The sequence below is a fragment of the Pinus tabuliformis genome, chromosome 9 (genome assembly GCF_031772625.1).
Source record: "Pinus tabuliformis cultivar Carrire ecotype Pingquan chromosome 9, CPIR1, whole genome shotgun sequence".
Lineage (NCBI taxonomy): Eukaryota > Viridiplantae > Streptophyta > Pinopsida > Pinales > Pinaceae > Pinus > Pinus tabuliformis.
Window position 1 is genome coordinate 943,639,429 of NC_142307.1, and position 11,915 is coordinate 943,651,343.

The window sequence follows — 11,915 nt, forward strand, 5'->3', positions numbered from 1 at the left end:
TGCAGCAAGAATACTGCAACTCTTGGGCTACCATCTTTACTTTATCAACCCGAGGTTCGTACAAACTTAGAGGTGACAGTGTTGTATACACAAGTAAAAGTGATGATTCTTCCTTTTGTCACTGTTCAGCTGGCGAGAGACCACTAGGTTTTTCAATCCAGACTTCTATGAATTCAAAAGAATCTTGGTTCCTTGATGAAAGAAATAAAAATCTACTCTAAGAGAGAGTTGATCTACTTCCATAATGAAAAAGACTCAAATTCAATGCTAAGGCACACCATTTCCTAATTAACTGCTAAGAGCTAAATTAACATGAACAAAATGCTACTATCCTAAACATGGAAGTTAAAAACATCAAACAAAACTATTATGCATGTAAAGGATTGTAATAAATCTATTTTGTCTTTTTATGCTTTTCATGAAAAATCCAGTGTGCAAACTAATCTCTTTTGGTGATGTGACATGTGGTTTAGGGATGCCGGTGGATGGCTAGAAGGTTCAGGATATGGTTGGAAGGTTTGGGGAACCCTTGGCTGACCTTGGGAGGCTTCCTAAAGGTTTTCCCTCAATTCGGCCTAAAAACAGGCCACTACAGGAAAACCTACAGGATGTACTAGAAACCTACAGGATTCCCTGTATTTCTACAGGATGCAGCCGTGAGAAAAACGATCACTGTTGGAGGTGATGGAAGGCTTAAGGAAGGTGGTTGATGGGTGGAATGGAGTGAGAAAATGCCTAGGATCACTCGGAACCCAAAACCAAGTTTAGGAGATGGTTGGATTCGCTCAAAACGTTTAAGGAAATTTCTATGTAAAATGATGAAATTGGTGGAGGTTTTGATGGAAACAAGGAATCCCTATGGGTGGATGAAATTGGAAGGTGGTTGTTGGCTATGAGATTCATTTCTACTTGTGAAGCACCTGCTATGCATCAAACATGTGTAATTTCCATAAAACTCATGTAAATAAGAAGAATTTTGATGAGCTAGAAAAGCAGAATTTAATGAACTAATTATCTACCTTATGCATGAAGAACTTGCTGAATAAAATCAAATCATGGATGAGATCTACTGCAAGAATGAAGATGGAAGAGATGGCAAAGAAATCCTACTTTGCAAAACTGATCAAATGCTAGTTTAAGTACAACAAACTCTAAATATCTTGAAAGAAATGGAAATCTTTCTTTTTGGGCTGCATAAGGGTCTTTTCCTCAAATCGTGATCCTAGAAGGAAGAATTGAGGCCAAGATACCTACTGATAGCTTTGCGGTGTCTCTTTTATCCCTTCTAACCTGCTACTAAAGTAAGGCACAAATGGAAGCAAACTGATAACCAATTAATCAAATCTACACTACCTACAATGAAAGACTTCTAAAGACAGTTTAACCATGAAGCTATAAAACTAAGCTAAGAATAAAGATACAAGAAGAGGAGTCTTTGTTGCTAGGGTTGGGCCCTAACCCAAGAGCTTCAGCCCTCTGAGTTAACTCAGTACTGAATCAATAAAAAGCTCATTCTTATTACCAAAATAGGAAATCACATCAAAAGTCTTCCACAAGTCTGGAGCTTGAAAATAACTAGTATTTTTTTAATAAACATTCCAATCCTAATGAGGATCTAGGCCTCTTTACTTATACAACTAAAGTCCCCAATGACTTCCTTAAATTTAGGGAGGCTCGGCTCCCAAACTCGAGATGAACTAACTCTTTGTCTACCACTTGCTCGGATGCCTTATAATATTCATGATTTGGTTGCTCGCACATTGAGCTGGTGTGATTAATGGAGGAATATTCTAGTGGAAGAGGAGTAAACGAGGAGGATTTACCTCTTGCAATCTCTCTCCCTTGTTCCATTCAAGTTTCAAACATTAGTCTTGCCAGAATTCCTTGATTTTCTCTTCCAAACCTCAATTCAATGCATATTAGTCCACTAGGCATAATATCTCACTTTAACTCATCTCATTAAACAAAATATAATCAAAACATGTAATAAGTTGTGAGAAAAGATGGTTTGACTAAGCTAGGAGGTGAATTAAGGCCCATGTAATTACCCAATGATAATGCTCATCATAGCGCGAGGAGCATGCATTGCAGATGGCCTCCCTAGAGCGGTTGCATTACTTTCAAAGTCAACCTAGGGAAAAATTGGTTGTGGCCTGGAGAGGATAAAACCAAGTCACCGAGAAAGTAGAAAAGTTGGAGACATGGATGGCGCACTGTAAAGGACACGTTCAGTGTGACTTCCTCCCTCCTACGCCTTTTCAAACGACCACAGACAACCCTGCATCAATTACGTTAGACGACTAGTACGATTTTTGGTGTTTCTTACGTTTTAGCTATGTTTTGGTGCCTCTAGCCCAATTTTTTATGGACGATGTCCTTTGCTACTTTTTTGTATTTTTGTCATCTAGTGAAATTTTTGGTCAACAAACCCAGTTGGGGTGAGACCACCTGTTTTGGGACAAACTCCATGCACTCCTTTTTCCGAAATTAATAAAATATTGAGTTGCAAAAAAATTCTTAGCCTAAGACAACTTGACACATTGCAACAAAAAATTTAAAAATCAACCATCAAATTGACATGTGGTGTAGACAAACTTGACCTATTGCAATGAAATCTTAAAAGTCAACCATGAAATTGATACGTTGTGGGTCAAACTTTTCCATTATAACAATAATTTTAAAATCAACTATCAAATTGACGGATAATGAGGTGAGATTGCTAGTTGATGATCGACACGAACCCTACAAAAAATAATAATAATAAAATAATAAATAAGTAGATAAATAAATAAAAATGAAAAATACAAAACAAAGAAAAGTAAAAGATTGAAAATAATTAAAAGCAAAACAAAAAAACAAAATGTTCTAAAAAAATAGCAACTAATTAATAAAACAATATATTTAAACATAAAAAAAAAAAAAAAAATCTAAAAGATATAAAATGACCAAAAAAAATCAATTATAAAAAAATAAATATAAAATATCTGATGGAGAAATCATAAAGTAGTTTACAAAGTGGACATGCTTCGAACCACTTACTATGATTCATCAACAGGACAAAAATAATATATATATAATTTCACCTCAAATTTTTCTGCAGGGATATATATATATATATATTAGTTGCCTTTAGTGTTACTTTTTAGACTTTCTGGTGCTAGAATCCTGCGGAAAAAATTGAGGTGAAACCTTGATTTGTGTTATTTAAATTGAGTTTTTAACTGTACAAATTGATTCAGTACCCTGGAAAACCCCTAGGGAACTTCGCTTATGCAGGCATTACCCATCAATCTTGTGATTTCAATAAATTCTTGCAGAATTTTAGAGAAATTAGATTAGAAAAAACCCACTGGAAAAGCTTCCAAAAAGTCTCACTAAAAACAACTCGTATATATAAACAAGCATAAAATTTCTAAAGAAACAAAATTAACTCAAAAAGATAAAAATTTAAAGTAACCAAAAAAAGATAATAATAATAATAATAATAATTTAATTAAAACATAAAAAATTTAATACTTAAGAAACAAATAAATAAAAGTGAATTAGATAATAATAAAAAATAAAAATAAAAACTCAGAACATTTAAAAGAAATATTTAAATCATAAAGTTAAAAATAAAGGGATGTTGCAACCAAAATTTGTCTTTTTGAAGGAATAAGGTTGAAGGTAGCCAAGAAAATCACAGACTTAACGTACAAAATTAACTCAAAAAGATAAAAATTTAAAGTAACCAAAAAAAATATAATAATAATTTAATTAAAACATTAAAAATTTAATACTTAAGAAACAAATAAATAAAAGTGAATTAGATAATAATAAAAAATAAAAATAAAAACTCAAAACATTTAAAAGAAATATTTAAATCACAAAGTTAAAAATAAAGGGATGTTGCAACCAAAATTTGTCTTTTTGAAGGAATAAGGTTGAAGGTAGCCAAGAAAATCACAGACTTAACGTTTCTCAATAGCTGTAGAGATGCTTCCGTAGTACCTGGTTTAGCCAAAATTAAGCATAAGCTCAATTTTATTAAGAGCTAGTATTTCCCTAGTTCGCTCTGAGATTTTGAGGACGAGAAAGGAGTCCGACGTGTTATCAAAAGTATTACTGGGGTTTCATTTAATTATGTCCAATTCTGTCTCTCCTTCACTCTGGTCAAGAATCGATTTGGGTTCTACTTTAAAAGCTATTAGTGTTGGGGAAGAGGCTAAACTAGCATTTGCACCTTATGTTGCAAAGGAAACGTCGTAAGGCATAGAGTGGGGAAGAATAGTGACATGTGAATGGGCATTGTTGAAAGCAAGGGTGGACGATAATGTGTATTCTGAAAATGGATATTTTGTTATGGTCAACCTAATGCATTCATTAATTAGATGACAACGAAAAAGTTTCGGGCCTAGGTTGAACCAACACAAATCTTTTCTACAAGAGTGAAATTGCCTAAATGATTCCTCAATCAATGGAAATAACCGTTTCCCTCCTCTGATACCTAAAATACATTGTAGGAGACTGATTTTTCAAGTAACTTAATATAACTAGAAATTGCCCCAAAAAGTGCAAAGAAAGGCCAATTACAGACAAGTTTTTTTATGTATAAAGTGTTGAGAATGGAGCATCTCGGATTAGACTTTAGTTGGACTCTGTTGGTTTGGGAGATATATCATGTTTTACCATTTGTGCATATTATGGGCATAAAGTTTGTTATGATGACGGAGATAATTTTCAACCAGTTGTGGGTTGGCAACAACTTTTGTGAATGCCTTGGGTAAGATTCCATCTTCTGGATAATGGAAATTTGAGTTTCCATTTAGTCTATACTAGAGTACAATGATTGTTGGCAAAGCTAAAGAAATTGTCATCAATGTATAGAGCCAACGTAACTCGTAGTCATCAGTTTTTATCCATACAGGGCTATGATTATAAGTACCAGCCATTTGAGCAGGCAGCCGGTGTATTTGCTAAATAGGGATCATGTTATCGTCGTGGAGTTATTGGTTGTGCTTAGAAAATATTAAGTTGGATTGAGCATCGACTATCTGGCTGGATGGAAATTTTGATAAGTGTTGGCCAATTTTATCTATTGTGTAATCATCCAAAACATAGAGGCTAACCCAAGTGGATGCTTCAGTGGAAATTGTGTGGCCCTTGCATTATCTAGGTCCTATAGAAGCAAATAACAAAAATAGCATCAAGTACAATCCATCTCTAAACCGAAAAAACATCAACAAACAGGGTAGTACAATCCATATCTAAACCGAAAAAACATCAACAAACAGGGTCCAGATGACCGTTAGCATCAAAACAAAATCATGTTACAACAAATACCTACATATAATCAAAATCATTGTCTATATTAGGATCTCCATCATCAATATCACCCTCTAAGCATTAAAATAAGATAGAAAAAAAGTAGCATCTCAAGTCAAGATTTTGTTTCAGTGATGGGTACATTTTTAGTAGGGTTCTGAGAGAAGAGTTCATCAACCAATGTCACTAACTTTAAGGTACATAGAGAGCTTTTTGTTCTTGATTAATGACTAGTTCATACCCTCATACATAACAAAATCCAACGGAAATTTGGCAATCCCCACAATCTTGAAATCCTGAAAAAGGTTGTCAAGTCTACTAAATTTTGAGTGAGATCTAAAATTTTACTTTCTCCATATGAAATTCAATGAGGTCAGAACAACTCTCAAACATCCAAAGTCATTTCATGGTAATGTTATGAATTTCATAAGCAATACTAAAGCCATAGGCTTGAATATTAGGCTACCCCACTCAAAAATTCTTGTTTTTTTTCTAAAAAATAATTACATTTGGAACATCTTTATCAAATTGTGCAGAATTGGCCAGTTTGGTACCTAACTAGCTAGTGCAATACCAAACTGGCCATTTCCGGTTCCAGACCTTGAACCAGACCCGTTTGGGTTTCAAAAAGATCGAACCAGCTGATTTCACCAGTTCTGGTCTAGTTCCAATAACATTGGTTCTATGTTATTCAATATTTTTGAGCAATACCCTGTAGTTATCATGCATGCATATTTATGATAACTACTATACTTTTTCTTACCTTTGTCATTTCCTTGATTTAAAGGTTGCTATAAGTTACTAATAGAGACAGTTCTAAAAGATAAGGCTTCGAGAACCTTGCTTTAGTTTGTGGAGGCTTAGTACATTTTCTTCTGAAGCTTTGGCCTCAAACTCGAGAGCTACTTGTAAAGCATTCTCCAAAGAATGTATACTAAGCAGGTCCATTTTTCTTTGGATATTTTGGTTGAGAGTCCTCTGAGAAGTGAGTCGAGGAACTTCCAAGTTCATCACCATGGACTTGAAGCCATCAAAAATATTGTTTGATGCCTTTGACCAGGTACTTGCCTTACATCAATCCATTGCTTCATGATTTCCTCTGCTTTCCCCTTCAGGTATAACCTATCTTGCATTTCTTTCTTGAAGCATGTCAAAGTTTGTGTAGGAGGTGAATTTGAGTTGACTAAGTCTCGTACAAGAGCCCACTGCCATGTTAAGGGTTGGTCGCTCCATACTGACTTCTTTTAGCATCAACTTTTGTGCATCATTCAGTTGTTATATTTGAAAGAAGGCTTCTCGTACAAGACCCCACCACCATGTTAAGGGTTGGTCGCTCCATACGGACTTCTATTAGCATCAACTTCTGTGCATCATCCAGTTGTTACATTTGAAAGAAGGCTTCTAGGCTTTCCAGTGAAGCATCCAACAATTATATTTTAGGATTGAAAGCTTGATATATAGTTCATATATCAGTGATGTTATTGTCTCATAATACCGTAAGACTGAAAGATTCATATCTGGTTTGAATTTCGATGATAGTGCTGGCCTCACATTCTGTTGGACTCCACATTTTCTGAAAGGTCGGGAACATATTTTGCATTTTAGATGCAATTGTTGGTTGTAAAATATGTCTTATACATTATTTTTATTGGACTTCATGCCTGCAGAGATATTTACTCTTGGCTACTTCCCCAGCCATGATAGAGAAAAGGAGCCCAAACACTTGCCAGGCTTATTCCTCTGCATAGGTGGTGTGTCAAAATGGGTGCTCTTTTTGGCAGACATTTGAGTAACAGTCTTCCGCCAATATAAGATTCTGGTATGCAAGTATAATTTCAACATAGAATTGCCTACATGAACTTAGACCTGAACATTGCAGGAGAATAGAGACTTCAAAGCTAGTTCTTCAAGTGCATGTAATATAGATTCATTTAGAAAAGGGATGCGTGAAGACAATTGTAATGTCGATGACAGACTTTGATAACTGTATTGAGGAACTAACATTGTGTCTGAGCCCTACTGGCTTGAGATTTTTGACAAGGTTTGTGTCTGACTAATATAGTCAATGAAGGTGAGTATTGAATAGGTTCTGATTGGACCACAAAACCATGATGAGTCTCAATGATTCCTCAACAAGGCATCAACCAAAACAATGCAGGAATTACGCAAGCCTTTCAGGACGCTCTCTAAAGAAACATGAAACTTCTCATTGTGTTCAACAACGTTTCTATTGAAGGTCAAGTTGGCTCATGTAAAGCAAGGGAATTTTTGCATCTTCAACAACTTCACATTGTCAAAGATAGTCGTACTCTCTTGTCCAATGTAAGAAGATAAAGAACACTTACAATGCAATATATTCATAAAAACATACTAAGAAATGATAGTTATCAAGATAGAATCTGAATTCAAATGTGGATACCATACAATACAGAAAACAATTGGCCCACAAAACTACAGTTCAGAAAATTGAGGAGTATACATATTATTAAAGCAAAAACATGCACTTCTTCAAATTTATTGAAAAAAAATAGGTATGTGGATAGTCCATACTAATTTTATCAAAAATTTTAATGATTGGATAAGATAAACCCCTACAAAAATTCTCAAAGGTCCGTTGAGCCTTCTGATGAAATCCCTTCAAGAAATGTATTTCCTTATCATACACTATAAACTGTACGAAACCCAGCAAAAACTAGAGTAGCAGGTCTTCTCTAAAGAACATTAGATTTATTATTGAGATTATTACAAGTTTGATTTTAAAAAGTTGATAGCCATCACACTATTTTCTTGTGCTTGGTGGGTGTATGTATTTGTTTGCATGTGTTGTGATTCTAATTTTGATAATGCAGGTCATGTAACCTCTTCTAGTTGTTCTAGAAGTAAGAAGGATATGCACAGATATTAGGTACACCCTTTCAAGTTGAAAAATAAAAATTAAATAAGCACATAGCAAACAGAGAATATATGACTAAATACCTAGTGGAAGCTACATATTTAGTATGTTGGCTTGGTTGGCATTCTTCATTTGAGTGTAACTTTGTTTATGAAGGTCTAAGCAGGCCTTTAAGGTGCATGCAACAGTGTCCCAACTACAAATGTAGTCTCCTCGAGACTTCACGCATGAACAGAATAGACAAACCTCTCTAGGCATCAGCAGCAACATAGTCTCCTGAAATCTCCCATGGCTAGCTCCTAAACGAGGGAGTATTGACAGGCATTAGTGGGACAGGGAGAAGGAATGAGCAAATAACATATTCATCGGTGGCTTGAAAGTTAAAATTCATTTTCTTAAGAATTCTTTAGGGTTTCTTGGGAAGATATTTTTTTTGGGTTAAAATTGGATTTGGTTTGGTTCAATTTTGGACAAACAACAGATTGACTATACGAATTCCAACTGAACCGAATTATTTGGTTGTACCAAAGTTCTTCCAGATTTTCGAATGTTTTCCTTGATTCAGCCAAACTTTTTTACCATGTAAAACATAGTTGCTTATTAGATAGAATTGCAATCAATCGAAAGCAAGAATAAACAACTAAGCACAACAAAAAAACCACAAATCTAAAAGCATTTAAGCAAACTATACTACAACAACAGAAATTAATAAAACATAGCATTTATTACATGAACCTGAAAAACACTACATATTTCAACAATAATTTAGAAAAAGGCATCACTCAACATCAATCTCAAACAACATAAAATGCTATGTTTCACCAACTGCATGATAAATTGCAGTGGAATAGCATTACTTAGACGCAAGGAATCCTTTTGGAACATTATATACCATTTTTTAGCAGAATGGTTGAGACAAAAAAAACACCCTTGAACTTTAGATGTCAAGAAAATACAGCCTATATTTCTAACACATTGTTGATTTCATGTCTGCCAACAATCCATGATGTTGCTACTGTTAAAATAAAATCCATGGTTGACTAGGTTATTGTAGTTGTGTTTTAAAGTGCCTATAATGGCACACTACATACAGAATTTGAAACAATTTACAAAAATGTTCACTTTAAGGCTTTTCTGTATATGTTTTTGGCAATCCCAAAAGGAAATTTTTGAATCTTTCATATAAAAATTAAATGGGGAAATCAACAAGCAGAGAAAATATCATTATTTATTTTCACAGCAGGCCTCTTCTACGCTTGTAATCATTCACAGTTAATGTCAGACTATGCCTCCTTCCATCATTGCTAGGAACTTGCACTCCACAAGTTGACTCAATCTTCTGCTTTCTAGCCATAAAAGCTAAAGGGGCCCCTTGAGCACCCCCATACTTCTGCAGTCTAGCAAGTGAAATTGGAAGTTCAAAATCATGCAAAGAATACACCTTTGCATCTTCTGATACAGGAGCATCAGTGTCGACAAGCTTTCCATCATCCTCAGCAGTTTCTATTGCTATGGCTTCCTCTACTTTGGCTGCATCTGCCTCTTTGTTCGCATCAGTGTTGTCTTCAGCAACCTTCGCCTTTGTATCATAATAATTTTGAGATTGAGTCCAATGCCGAGTGAAAGGATCATACCCTGCTTCACCTGCTTTAAGGTTAAGGTTTAGAGGCTTGATCTGAGAAGTGTTCTTGAAATTTTCAACCTTGTTTTTCTTATTCATTTCTGCTAGCATCAAGGCTTTTGCATTCTTGCTTTTGCTCTGAAGAGAAAGGACTTCTAGTTCCTTCAATCTCACTTTAATTCTCTCAACTTCTGAATAATCATGCCTGCTCTCCGCTAGCTCCATCTCTCTTCTAACCTTGTCCTTTTCAGCAGCCACATTCGATGGCCTTTTGGAAGCCAACTTCTTTTCCTGCAACATTTGTTTTACAGTTTCTGCAGAATACACAAATTGCTTTATGTTTTTTAGCGCATTTATTTTTTCCTCAACTTCTGCTCGACTAATCATCCGACCACCACTGCGTTCTACTTCCCGTTCCCAATCTGAAAACTCTTTCTCAAGTGGAGGTGAATCAGACACCCTGGCCATCTGCCATCTTGCTACACTGCTCTCGCTACCCCTGAAACAATTCAAATACTTGTATGTGGTGTGGTTCTCAAACTTGTATTGTTTATCAGGGTCTGTCGTATTCACATTTTTTACCATGCAAAGACAGTAAGTACTCTGTTCTGACCTAGACATTCCTATCCCAATTCTTACAAAGCAGTCCAAAATGATATTCTCAAAGAATGGTTCCATAAACCACTTGGCAATTTTTGATATCCTTATTGTTATGCTTCTAATATCTTCAAAGATGGGAGTGTCAGCAGAGCCGGGACCATCACCATCACTATCTGATTCTTCACCACTACTTCCACTTCCTTCTCCTTCACTACAGGATGACAAACTAAGGCTCAGACTCGCAAGAGATTTTCTTCTACTAGGTGACGAATCCCGCCCCTTACATGAACCAGTATTATCTCTCCGCTTACGCTGAATGTCAGAATCCTGTGCTTTCTGCCGCCTTGCTACCAATTCACTCAAAGAATTTTCTTTTACAGACATTGTCGATTTCACAGAAGAGCGCATCTATGAAGATGGAGGCCCTGTTTCTTTCCGTTGTTGATTTCTAATCTCGTTTTGGTGAGCCCTTTTATGCATTAAATAATTATCCCTTGCTTCTTCTCGTTCTGCCAAAATCAACTCCCAGTCTAGTTCAGACATTTTCCCAAGTTGCTCCCTATCTTCATCATCTTTGTATAAATCACTTCCTATGGATAATTTGCTATTGGAATCATCACGGTGACCCCTGCCATCATCATCCTTGTCACCAGAACCAAATCTCTTTTTCAAGGGCATTCTTGACCTAGAAGCCTTCCTATTTGTTGTCCCAGCATCATCTGAATCATCGTCATCAATGTATTTCGAGTAACTGCCATCATCTGAATCAGAATCTTCCAATCTCCCTTTCACAGGATTTCGGTTTTGCTTTCCATCATTGGTAGATGTTCGACCAGCTTCTTCTAGCAGCAAATGCTCCAATTCAGCCATAACTTTTTTTTCCCCTCTAAACACCCACGCCGATTGAATAGTCCTCCGTTCCCTTGCTAGAGCAGAGACTGCAAATACCACTTCTCAATAGGTCTTCAAAACCTAAAACCTACTGTCCATCAAACGGATTAAAATTGTGAGAGGCAAACCACACCATGGAGCTTAATAAATGTACATTAATGACATTATGTTTTGTAATACATGGTCCTTGATCAGCGCTAGAGTCATACAAAACAAAACTGCTGCAAATAGCTTAAGCCCCAATCCCAAGTTTTTCATAGGGAGAGAGACAGGATGAAAAAGAAGGGTTTCCTTAATAAACACTGGATATTGTGGGCCAAACAAATGTAAGAAAAACAACAGCTACCATAAAACGAGATGAATCTGAAAGAGCTCAATAAACCAAAATCTTCTCCACTCCGAAAACTCGCTTGTTCTTCCGTGGAAACCCTAACAAATCCAAAATACATAAAACAAACCATAAAAAGCCTTGAAGGAATAGAGATGGAATACCTGTTCTGCCATGGCTGCAGGAATTCAAGACTTCTAACTTCACATTTCAAGGCCTCGGGCGCTCCCGCTCCTACCTGAGAAGTTACAACATTTTCGATGGAAAGATGCCGATAT

General features: G+C 35.8%; 1 pseudogene; it reads right to left on the minus strand.

Annotated features, from left to right (window-relative positions):
• Positions 1-9,399: 9,399 nt before the first annotated feature.
• On the minus strand, positions 9,400-11,288 carry LOC149151850 (protein RTF1 homolog pseudogene; annotated as a pseudogene).
• Between the last annotated feature and the right edge of the window lie 627 nt (positions 11,289-11,915).